This window comes from Mustela erminea, chromosome 8, assembly GCF_009829155.1.
Source record: "Mustela erminea isolate mMusErm1 chromosome 8, mMusErm1.Pri, whole genome shotgun sequence".
Lineage (NCBI taxonomy): Eukaryota > Metazoa > Chordata > Mammalia > Carnivora > Mustelidae > Mustela > Mustela erminea.
The window spans coordinates 11,279,237-11,289,602 of NC_045621.1; the positions used below are offsets into that span (position 1 = coordinate 11,279,237).

At 45.8% G+C, this 10,366-nt stretch overlaps 1 long non-coding RNA gene across 2 annotated transcripts; it reads right to left on the bottom strand.

Moving 5' to 3' along the window:
• Positions 1–1,817: 1,817 nt before the first annotated feature.
• LOC116597137 lies at positions 1,818–9,273 on the bottom strand. 2 transcript variants are annotated; one of them, XR_004288463.1, is made up of 3 exons: positions 9,130–9,273; positions 7,887–8,072; positions 1,818–1,866 (listed from the first exon to the last, which is right to left on the bottom strand). It is a non-coding gene; the product is annotated as an uncharacterized LOC116597137 (long non-coding RNA). The 2 variants fall into 2 exon arrangements; XR_004288464.1 differs by having other exon boundaries at positions 9,103–9,273.
• Positions 9,274–10,366: the final 1,093 nt, after the last annotated feature.

Consider the following 10,366-nt stretch of genomic DNA (forward strand, 5'->3'; position numbering starts at 1 on the left):
CTAGGCAATGAACTAAAAGGTCAGGACTCTGAACTCCAAGCTGGTGGGACCTTGGTCACTGGCTAGCAGTAAGGCATCAATCCCTGTTCCCGTTTGTTTGTGTTCTCTCCTAGACCCTGTGGATGCAAACATGACTGGCATGTAGGCTTTCAGAGCACAGGGCTCCTGGTGTGAAGCCAGAAAGGGCGGGCCCCCTTGCTTGGGGGTGTGATGGATTCCAGGCTCTCCTAAACTGGGTGCTTCCTTCATCCATCCAGGACAGGTGCACTGCGTGAAGGCCCTATCTAGCTATTCCCTCATTATAAAGCATTTTCAGGAATAACTGTGCTGGCAAAAACATTATGAATGCCTAATATGTCAAATAGAAAACATGGCATCTACGAATCAAAGGACAGATGGGATAGGGATATAGTGGGAGAGGATGGAGTCACCTATTAGCGAAAAAGGAAAGTCCTATAACCAGGACTCTCCTGCTCTCGTTCAATGAGGGCTGTCCATGATTTTCATTTTCGGAGACAATAGGGAAACACCAGACAATGAAGGTAGTTAGAATTTCCAGATGGGAAAAGATAGCAGGTCATTTTTAGACTAAAAAAATCCTGCGTCTTTCCTTTTAAGGAAAATAAAAATCTTTTGGTATGGTACGGTCATAGACATGGTTCATTATTAGGTTATACATTTTAAACCCTTATTAGGGTCCCCCAACCAGGAATATAAAAGTACAGTTTATCCCCTTCCCCATAAAGACATATTTATTGGCATCTACAGTGAAAAAAAAAAAAAAGGCTTCTGAAAGTCCCAAATGTATCTAAATAAGCAGTTAAGAATACACAATGTGCATATGCCACATCAAAAGAGGTATTGTAATTTAAGGACTGTAGGGTAAAAATAAAACCCAAATCTGCCACAGTTGCATAGAAATGTGTTTAATCCTCTGTCTGAGTTATTTGGTCTGAAACATTACCCTGCCCCCACAAACCCTGACGCAGACTTTGGTGCAAAGTTATCCAGGCCACGGGGCTTCTGCAAGCTCTGTGGTAGGGTTGGCCGGTCTTCATTCCCTCCCAGGGCTACCATGCCTTAAATAAACTCATCTGACTTTGAAGGAATGTTATGCAGACAGATTGTTTGTTTGCACTCATATTTCTGAAATGGAGATGCTTCTGCTTGAGTTAATATGGGAGCAGAAAGCTTCCCAACAAAGACCAGAGTCAGGGAAATCTCATTTGTACCTGACAAAAGGACACCTTAAGGCTCCCATACTAAATTCTCCTTTCTTCAGGACTACAGTTGTCCTTCAGACCAGTCAGGAACTCTGGGCCCATGAGGCCTCCACATGGTTCTTGGAGAAATTAGGGGCATCTCTCCCCAAATTATATTAGTTATGCTTTGGTGCCAAATGAGTGTTATTTTGTTTTGTTTTGTTTTTAGTCATATTTGCACATGCATCTAGTGATCCTAATGCTAAGTAAAAATTATTGACACAGCAAGAGAGATAAACTTGGTCCTCTCCACACTTTCACATGTTTATTAAACAGCTACTTCGTGCCAGGCTTTCTATTGACTCAAGCAGAAATACGAAAAGAGTGTGCATGTGGGGCACTCAAAAGAGTTCACAGGAGCTAGTGAGTGCTAGAAGAGAAGGGCAAAGCAAGAGGAGGGAACTCAAAAGCATTGTACTAGAATCTCAGCCAAAAAACAAGTGGTTAAGGCCAAAAGGCAGAGAGCAAGGCAAAAATCTCAAAAATGTCATCATCCTTGGAATCTTTTATGAAGGCGCCATATTGGCGTCCATGCGCCAGCTCGCCGTAAATTCATCCTGGACAGGCTTTCCTCCCACCTTCAGAGAGAAAGCTGTTTCTCCTGCTGAGTACCAGATTTAAAAAAAAAAAAAAAAAAAGCTTCCATTTTGAATTCATATTGTACAAGAAATATATATATATTTAAACATTGTTATCCCATTCAGTGTGGCAAGATGTCCCTGCCCCAAAAAAGCAGGATGAAGCCCTTAAGTGAAGGAAACACAGAGGCATGTCTCCCACCTGCCGCCTTCACCGGAGCTCTCATTTAGTGAGCCGGAGTGTAGGTTTTGCCTGCAGGGTTTCTGTCCTGAAATTGTACTTTCTATCACTCCAGACTCTTCTGTTGGGTACTGATAGTTGATTTTTAGAAAATTAAAGGCAAGGGTGTGAACATTAGTGGTTGGCCAAGGGCAATTCAAGGAGTTTAGCATGAGCAGATGAGTGATCTAGAATGGTGGCGGTAGCTGAGGAGGTATGTGAGGGAGGCGGTAGATGCGTTTGGATCCTGCTGCAAAGGTTTGTAGTCAAAGAGGGGCTGTGGAGATGACAAGGAGAAATTTCAGAGAGAAGAATGTGGGTGGTGAAATGACAGGGTTTGTGATGACCAGATACAAAGAACGAAGCAGGGAAAGGTAGGAGTTCTAATAAGATTGGTTTTTGACAGGATATGTAAAAATCGGATATCATCCTACAAACAGTTTATAACTTAGGCTACTTACCCAGAGTCACGTATAAAAAAAAAAAAACCCTGACATTTATGGCGTGGACTGTACTATAATATCTTCCCCCAATATCTCTGCTGTGCAGGACGTACAGATTAGGGTTTATGATGTATTTGTGTACCAAAGTTTTCTATAGCTAGGAAATAATTTTTTTAAAAAGCCAGATTAATTTTGGTAACAAGGGTATCAAACTGGTTCACGAAGGCACGGTGCCGGTAGCTAACTGGCTTATGAATTCACGTTTCCCATCAGTGCCACCACTGATGAATTATGTGAATTATGGGTTCTACCAGGTACAAGAGAATCCTGTTATTAGCAAGAAGTAATTGGGGTCAAAGGCCTTAGTTGGTCATTATGTATAATACAGCAGTTTTCATAAAAACAAAAATGTCAGCCCTGACTCAAATTTAAGGAGACATGCCATTTCGGGTGTTTTCTTTCACTGTGGTTTATTTCTAGCATGAATTTGAATCCTTTAGGATTAAGATCTGGTATTTGTACTTGCGGCTAGAGTGTGTGAGAAATAAAAAATCAATAGAATCCTATCTCAATGTTCTGACTCGTTAAACTTAATACTACCTGCATTCTATCTGTTGAGGACTATATTCTCATTCCTCCTATTTCTGAACCCTCCGGGAGAGAGTGTCTGTGTGTTTGTTTGTGACACTGTACATTATAGTCAAAGTGAAATTAATTGTGTTTGTTCAACTTACTTCTTTCTAGCTCTTCGGTGATTTTAGTTGAAGAAACATGAATGACTATATCTTATACTAAGCAATAATGGTATGTGGCAATGCTGAAATATTAAGCTTCTTGTCAGGTTTCCTTTTTATAGCATTTTTTCTGGGGGCTCAGATACTACAGAATATCCTTAAGGTTAAACTTGCCATGTATTTACTTTCTGATTATTTTATTTTTTTGATTTTTTAAAAAGATTTTATTCATTTATTTGACAGAGAGAGAGTGCACAAGTAGGCACAGAGGCAGGCAGAGAGAGAGGGGGAAGCAGGCTCCCCACTGAGCAGAGAGCCTGATGCGGGGCCCAATCCCAGGACCCTGAGATCATGACATGAGCCCAAGGCAGAGGCTCAAACCACTGAGCCACCTAGGTGCCCCCCTTCTTAGCCTTTTGGTCAAATTCTAAGAGACACATCTTTTTAGAATAAATAACATTTACTATCAAATCATGTTATAAAGATCTTTAAAAAAATAGACACTTCATCTATAAGATGGTTATAATAATAGATAATATTACTCCCTAAATTAATAAAAGATGGGTAAAATTTAGGAAGAACATTTTAAAAACCTAACAATTGAGGAATATTAAAGGCTGAAATAAAGTGTATCTCTCATTTTCAGGTCCCAAATTATTGTGTCTTCAAGAAGATTTGAATATATTCTATAGACTCCTGAAGTCTATTCAACACAATGAGAAAAAAAATGTTCCATTTGGCTGTAGTGAACAATTGCATTAAAGTAAACACTCTCTTTTAATGGCTGAAAAGGACATTAGCATAAGTCCCTAAAGGATGCCAAGTTAACACAGTATCTGTAGCAGGTATGCGTAGGTACAGCCAATTTTGATTTCTGCCTTTTAGCAAGAATATATCACAGGCCTGAAGTAAAACCTTCTTTGGGGTCAAGTGCATTTCTGGAATACAGTGGTGGGAGAGGTAAGAAAATGGTTAGTACCTAACTGATAACTGCACATCCAAAAAGAGAGATCTCGGTTTTGGCCAATCCCTTATTAAAGAAAAAAAAAATCATACATGCACGAATGAAAAAAAGCTAGAAACATGTGAACACAACTGAAAAGATTTCCCAGAGCATCTGGCCCTTGGCACAGTGATCACAGAGGCTACTCTGGATGGCACAGGGCGCTGAAAGCCAAGGCACAAGCCCCATTTCTCCTGAACTTAGGCAAGTCCTGTGTTTTCCCTGAAAATCTGGGCCCAACTCTTGCCTTTCTCCTCAGAGGATTCTATACCCCAAGTTTCCTCTGTAATGCTAGAAGCTGGCCTGGATTTCCAGCATTTCAACATTCCTAATTAAAGGAGGATTGTCTTTATCAGGCTGGCAGATGGTGCTGTGGCAGAGTCTGCTCGAATGGAAATGTTTGCAAGGCCTTCCCTGTTGGAGATTTACCAGGAGAAGCAAATGTATGGGGTGTATCTTCCATTGCAAGTAATAAGATGACTGGACAGGTCCTCAAAGAAATAGAGAGAGATGCACACACATAGAGAGAGAGATAGGAAGGGGAAGGTAGAGATAGAGAGAGGGAGATGGGGATAAACACAGGGCTAACAGGACAACTTTGAGATCTTTCCAACATGAAGCCCTGTTCTAGTGCACTGCAGGGCCAGTAAAGGGTAACAGCTAATAGCAGAGACCTGAAGTCCCATAGAATCCGTTCTTGAATCCGTTCCACTACTGCTGGAAGGGCAAGGTCTGTAGCTTCTCTGCGATTCAATTTCTTGATGGATAAAATGCAGAAGACACAGTTTTCCCAGAGGGATATTATCAGGATCCCATGAGGTAATGAATTGAAGGAGATTATTTTGCAACTGACATTGACACAGTGTCCTGTGTCAGTGTATAATTTTATATTAAATGTAAGTTAACTGAGTTTTATAACTATACAAGACATTGGAGATCTAAATTCCATCATTTTTACAGAGTGCTAGCCTCAGAACTACTCATTTTGGTAAGCTCGTATCGCTCCCTGTAGCACACGAACACTGGACCAACTGGCTTCTGTTTGGAGTACAACCTTAATGCTGGGTCTAGTACCAGCTAAAGGTTTTGCTTTCAAGGAAATCTACTCTGAGTTTTAAATATCAACATCAAGGTTAAGTTCTCTGACAGTTTGCTTTCTTTCTGGTTTTACTATAATTCTATAGGCCAAGTGAACATTCTAGGAAAAAAATAAATGATAAAATGCTGAAACTACAGACTGGCTCTTGGTCCAAGTGTGGGATGATGGTGTTCTTTGTCCTCATCCCTACTCCTGATATCCTTTTTGCACCTCTCTTTAGAATTCAAGTCAGTCTTTTAACAATCAGGTTGTCCCAGAATGGTCAGCTGTGGTGTTGACTGACAATTATCTTTGCTTCTCAACAGAGCGCCATTGAACAGGCAAAGGCTCTAGGAGGCAATACAGTTGTCTTCAACTGTAATATTTTAGCAGGTGTGTAGCCACTGAGCCTCCCAGGAGCTGCCCTCTCTGCCTCTTCAATTAAACTCCTGTAGTCATCTACCTGGTAATCCTGGGGCAAATGGAAATTCTGTAGGGGACGAACCTGAAAAGTCTCAAGAGAGATGAAAAATGCAACAGAAACAGGGGGACAAAAGTCCTCTTTTTTCGTCTCCTTCCAACTCTTCCACAAGTGGAAGAAAAATAACTAAATTCATCTCTCAAGAAAGGCATTACTAGTGGCAAATATTGGCAGGATGTGGAACGAGTGAAACTCTCATATACTGGTGGTAGAGGTGTATGTTGGTACAATCACTTTGGAAAATCGTTGGGACAGTTCCTACTAAGGGTAAATTATACATACTCCTTGATGGAGCAATTCCTCTCTCAGAGTAAGGCGTACATATGCCCACCAAAACCACATATAAATGTTCCCTTTAGGTATAATAAATAAAAACTGCAAGTAATTCAAATGTCCATCAACAGTAGAATGGATAATAAAATTCTGATATTCATACAACGAAGTACTACATGCCAAAAAATTAAAGAAAGCAAGCATTGCCACAAAGAACACAGTAGATGAATTTCATGGACATAATGTCAAATGAAAGAAGTCAGATACCAAAGGGTACACACTGTATGTTCCATCTCACCTAAAGTTCAAGAAAAGGTAACGTGAATTTACGGTGTTGGAAGTCAGAACAGTGGCTACTCTTGGTAGGATAGTGACTGGAAAGGGCCCAAGGTGGAAGAGGGCTTGGAAATATTTTGTTTCTTGACATGGATATCTGGTTATACAGGTGTAACCCACTGGGAAAATGCACTGATTTTAAACTTACGATCTGTGCCCTTTGTGTACATCTGTGTTATAGTTCAAAAATATTTATACAAGAAAACAAAACAGCCTCCTGTACAAAGACGAAAAATGTGGCCTATGGTTTGGAGAGACGTTTCGCTAGTCGAGCCAGTCCTCTGAGAAGGAACATCAGAAGCAAGATCAGTATGACTGCTTTTCACTTTAATATTTGAACGGATCGTTGGTTCTCTCTTGGTCTCACTTTTCTCTTCTAAAAGAGGAAGGATGTCACTAGAGGTCCCTAGGATTCCTCATGGCTCTACCATGGGCATACCGACCTCAGAACAAGCACACGTAACCACCAAACCTGTTGCCTGCCTCCACTGGACCACAGGCAGATGGCTTTCCCTAACGTTCTCCCAAAGGTGAAGGCTGCTTCCTTCCTCCTCAGACAGATTCTTGGGCAGTCTGACAGAAAACTACATTAGAATAGATTTCTAGAAAAAGGTATTTTTTTTCTCTGGTAGACTGTGTTCTATCAACGTTGGGTCTCCTTAAGCAATAATCCCTCAAAGAGGATTCATCCTTAATCCTAATACAAGTGAGATGGGTTAAAGCAATGATTCCACTTGAGGTAACCAACCCAAAGACCTTAAGGAAGCTGTTCGGGGGGAGGTGGGGTTGTTCTTGGAGCTGCCAAACGCAGCACTGGGTTTTTGATTACCTATTGCATTTGACCTTCTAACAAACTGGGATTATCAAGGGCCCCTTGCCAACTAAATTCTAATGAGGAGGTCTGAACTGAAATTAAATGCAGATAGTTTAAATGAGGCCTTATTATGCTAACCACGTCCTTCAGCTGGGCCAAAAACTTCCCTAAATTGGGCTTTGAGATGGCTTTTCCCATGCCCCACACGGGGAGGGGGAGAGGCCCATTTCATCAGCCTCCCTCCTGTGACCCCTCTCTTCTTACCTTGGGACAATCTAGAAAAGATATTAGGATGGAAAATGTTTTGCTGAAAAAAAATTTTTTTTTGCATATAATTTCCGAGAAATTTCCAAAATAGCAAGGGGATGCTGACTTCCCACTAGGACTCAATAGAGTGTAGCAAATCAAACAATTTTCCAAAAGGCATTTTCCTACCACTCATCTGACCACATTTCCCACCCCACAGAGAAGTCCTGTGGCTGCAAGCAGAAGGAGCTCTGAAATTTTCGGACTGAAATAGGTATATTTTCAAGTGTTGGAGGGAGAAAGGAGCAGAGAAAAATCCCAGTCGGGATTCTTGAGGTGGGGTGGGGGGCGGGGGCGGGGGCGGGGAGGAAACGGCGAAGGCCAGCAGTGTGATCAGGAGAGAAACAAAGTCACTTACTTTCTGTCACTGAGCAGAGGCGGGGGGAAGCCCTCGGCCCCCCGCCCCGGGCAGGAGATTTCTGGAGCAGCACGAGGGCCGGTTTCGGATTCTACCCTCCGTGATCTGCGGGTCTTGTCTAATCAGGGAAGCTTGAGTTTTCACCGTTGCCTGCTGAGCTGTGACACATGAGAATAATTACCGGGGCTGGGGATGGAAACTATTTATTAGGTCAGCTCGACCGTCCTTCCCACGACGCGCGCCGGCTCCCCGCCGGGCCGGGCCGGGCTGGGCCGCCACCGCTGGGACACCCGGCCGGCCTGTCCCCGCCTCCCCGCACCTGGGAAGCAGGTTATCATCGGGCTGGGTTTGTGAGCGCCGAGGAGGAGGAGGAGGAGGAGGAGGAAAAAAGAAGAAGAAGCAGGGTCCAGGCCGGCCCGGGAGGTCGGGTCTCCGGGCCTCTGACCAACTACTAAGACGGGAGAGTGTCCGATGTGGTCTCAGGAGGCCGGAGGCCGGCGCTTCCTCGACGGCTCCCTGACGGCTGTGTGTTGGGAGGAAGGCACGAGGCCCCGCGGAAGGTCGGGAAGGTTCTGCGGGTGGGCCGCGTCCTGTGACCCGGGGAGGCCCGGCCTCACAGCGGGCAGCGCAGCACATCCCCCGCCCCCGCCTCCGCACCGAGGGCCCCGCACGCCCCACTGGTCGTCACTCAGCCAAGGAGGAGAGCGCGGGTCCCTCCCGGCCGCGAGCCCGCGCTCTCCCACAGCCGCCTCCTCTCCGCCGTTTTTCCTGCGCGCGGCTTCCGGCCTGCGGACCCCGAGCCTGTCCCAAGGAGGCCGGCGAAGCCCTGAGCAGCCCGAAGAGGGTCTCCTCCGAGCCACAGAGGCCCAGCTGCGCCCTGGCCCCCCACCAGCCCCCGTCTAAGCGCCCTTGTTTCCTGCGGGAAGCCTCGGGCTGGTTCCCGACAGGACTCGGGGCCCAGAGGAGCCTCCTGTGTGGAAAATAGTGTTTTCTGCCGCCCCCAGCCCCCCACGTGACCGGGGCGCGTGGGGCCGCGGGGGCTTCCGTCTCCTCAGAGCCGCCCCCACACAGCGAGAAGGAGCCCAAGGGCCCCACACAGCCCCGGTCTCGGAAAACAGCACAAAAGGAGTGGTTCAAACGCCCACCCAGGCCCCAGAACGTGTACGGGGGAAAAGGGAGCCCAACTGGCTATAAAACCACGGAAGTGACTGCGGACCCGGTCAGAATGATTGAAGAGACGCACACGGAGGCGACGGTTGCTTGTACAGGTGGCGGAGGGCGGCCCCGGCGTCCGCGGAGACAAATGATCCGTCCCGTCCGCTGTCCGTGCGCGCAGGGCCCGCGCGCCGTGGTGGTGAGGTAACCCAACACCCTCCCGGTCCGCGCGGCGGCCGCGGGTCTGACGAGGGGCAGGTCGTTCACGCGCCCGCAGCGGGGCCCTCACAGGACGCCAAGCTGCGCGCGGCCTTCAGGGCTGCCCGGCGGGCGCGGCCCTCAGCTCTGCACCGAGACGCCGCGTCTCCTCAGGAGAGCGGTTTTCCACACAGACCTTCTCGCACAACTTCGAAGACGCTCAGTTGTAACGAGGCCCCGTCACTGGCCTCCTGCCTCCCTCACCCACCTCCGGGGCCAGCGCGCAGCCCCCCGTTTGGCTAGGAACACGCCGTCCCCCCCGGGAGGAACGTTCTCTTGATGGGGAAACTGAGGCACCGCTCTTTAAGGCCGTGTCAACCTTTCACCGAATAACTGGCCAATTTAATCTTAAAAAAGGGAGGGAGGTCACCTCCACCATTTACAAAAGTCCAGCTTGTTCCTTTGACCACACGGATTAGCCAACTGTAGGCTCTTGAGGCCTGTCCCCTCGACGTCTGCTAGTAAGAATTAGGATCGTGTAGGAACCTGGGAAACACACAAATGTGTCCCACTAACCAGATGTCCCAAGTGATGGGATAGGGGTCACTCAAGAAACACCTTTAAGGGGCGCCTGGGTGGCTCAGTGGGTTAAGCCTCTGCCTTCGGCTCAGGTCATGATCCCAGAGCCCTGAGATCGAGCCCCACATCGGGCTCCTTGCTCGGCCCGGAGTCTGCTTCTCTCTCTGTCTCTGCCTGCTTGTGCTCTTGCTCGTGCCCACTCTCTCTCTCTGACAAATAAATAAATAAATAAATAAATAAATAAATAAATAAAATCTATTAAAAAAATTTCAAAAAATGTAAAAAAAAAATAGTTTTAAAGCCAAAGTTTCTCAGATTCAAAAAAGGAGACCAATTTCAACTATATTTCAAGACTCTTCTACTCTGTGTCAAAGCTGAATTACATCTCTTTTGGTTTTTCCTTTAATATCTTTTTTTTTTTCATTGCTCTGTATGCACTGAGCGGACTGTAGCAGGGGACTTGCTTGCCATATGTCAATAGATTCTTCTAATTCATTTTCATATCCATAAACATCGATTTTCTTTCTTATTCTACTGCAAAAAAAAAA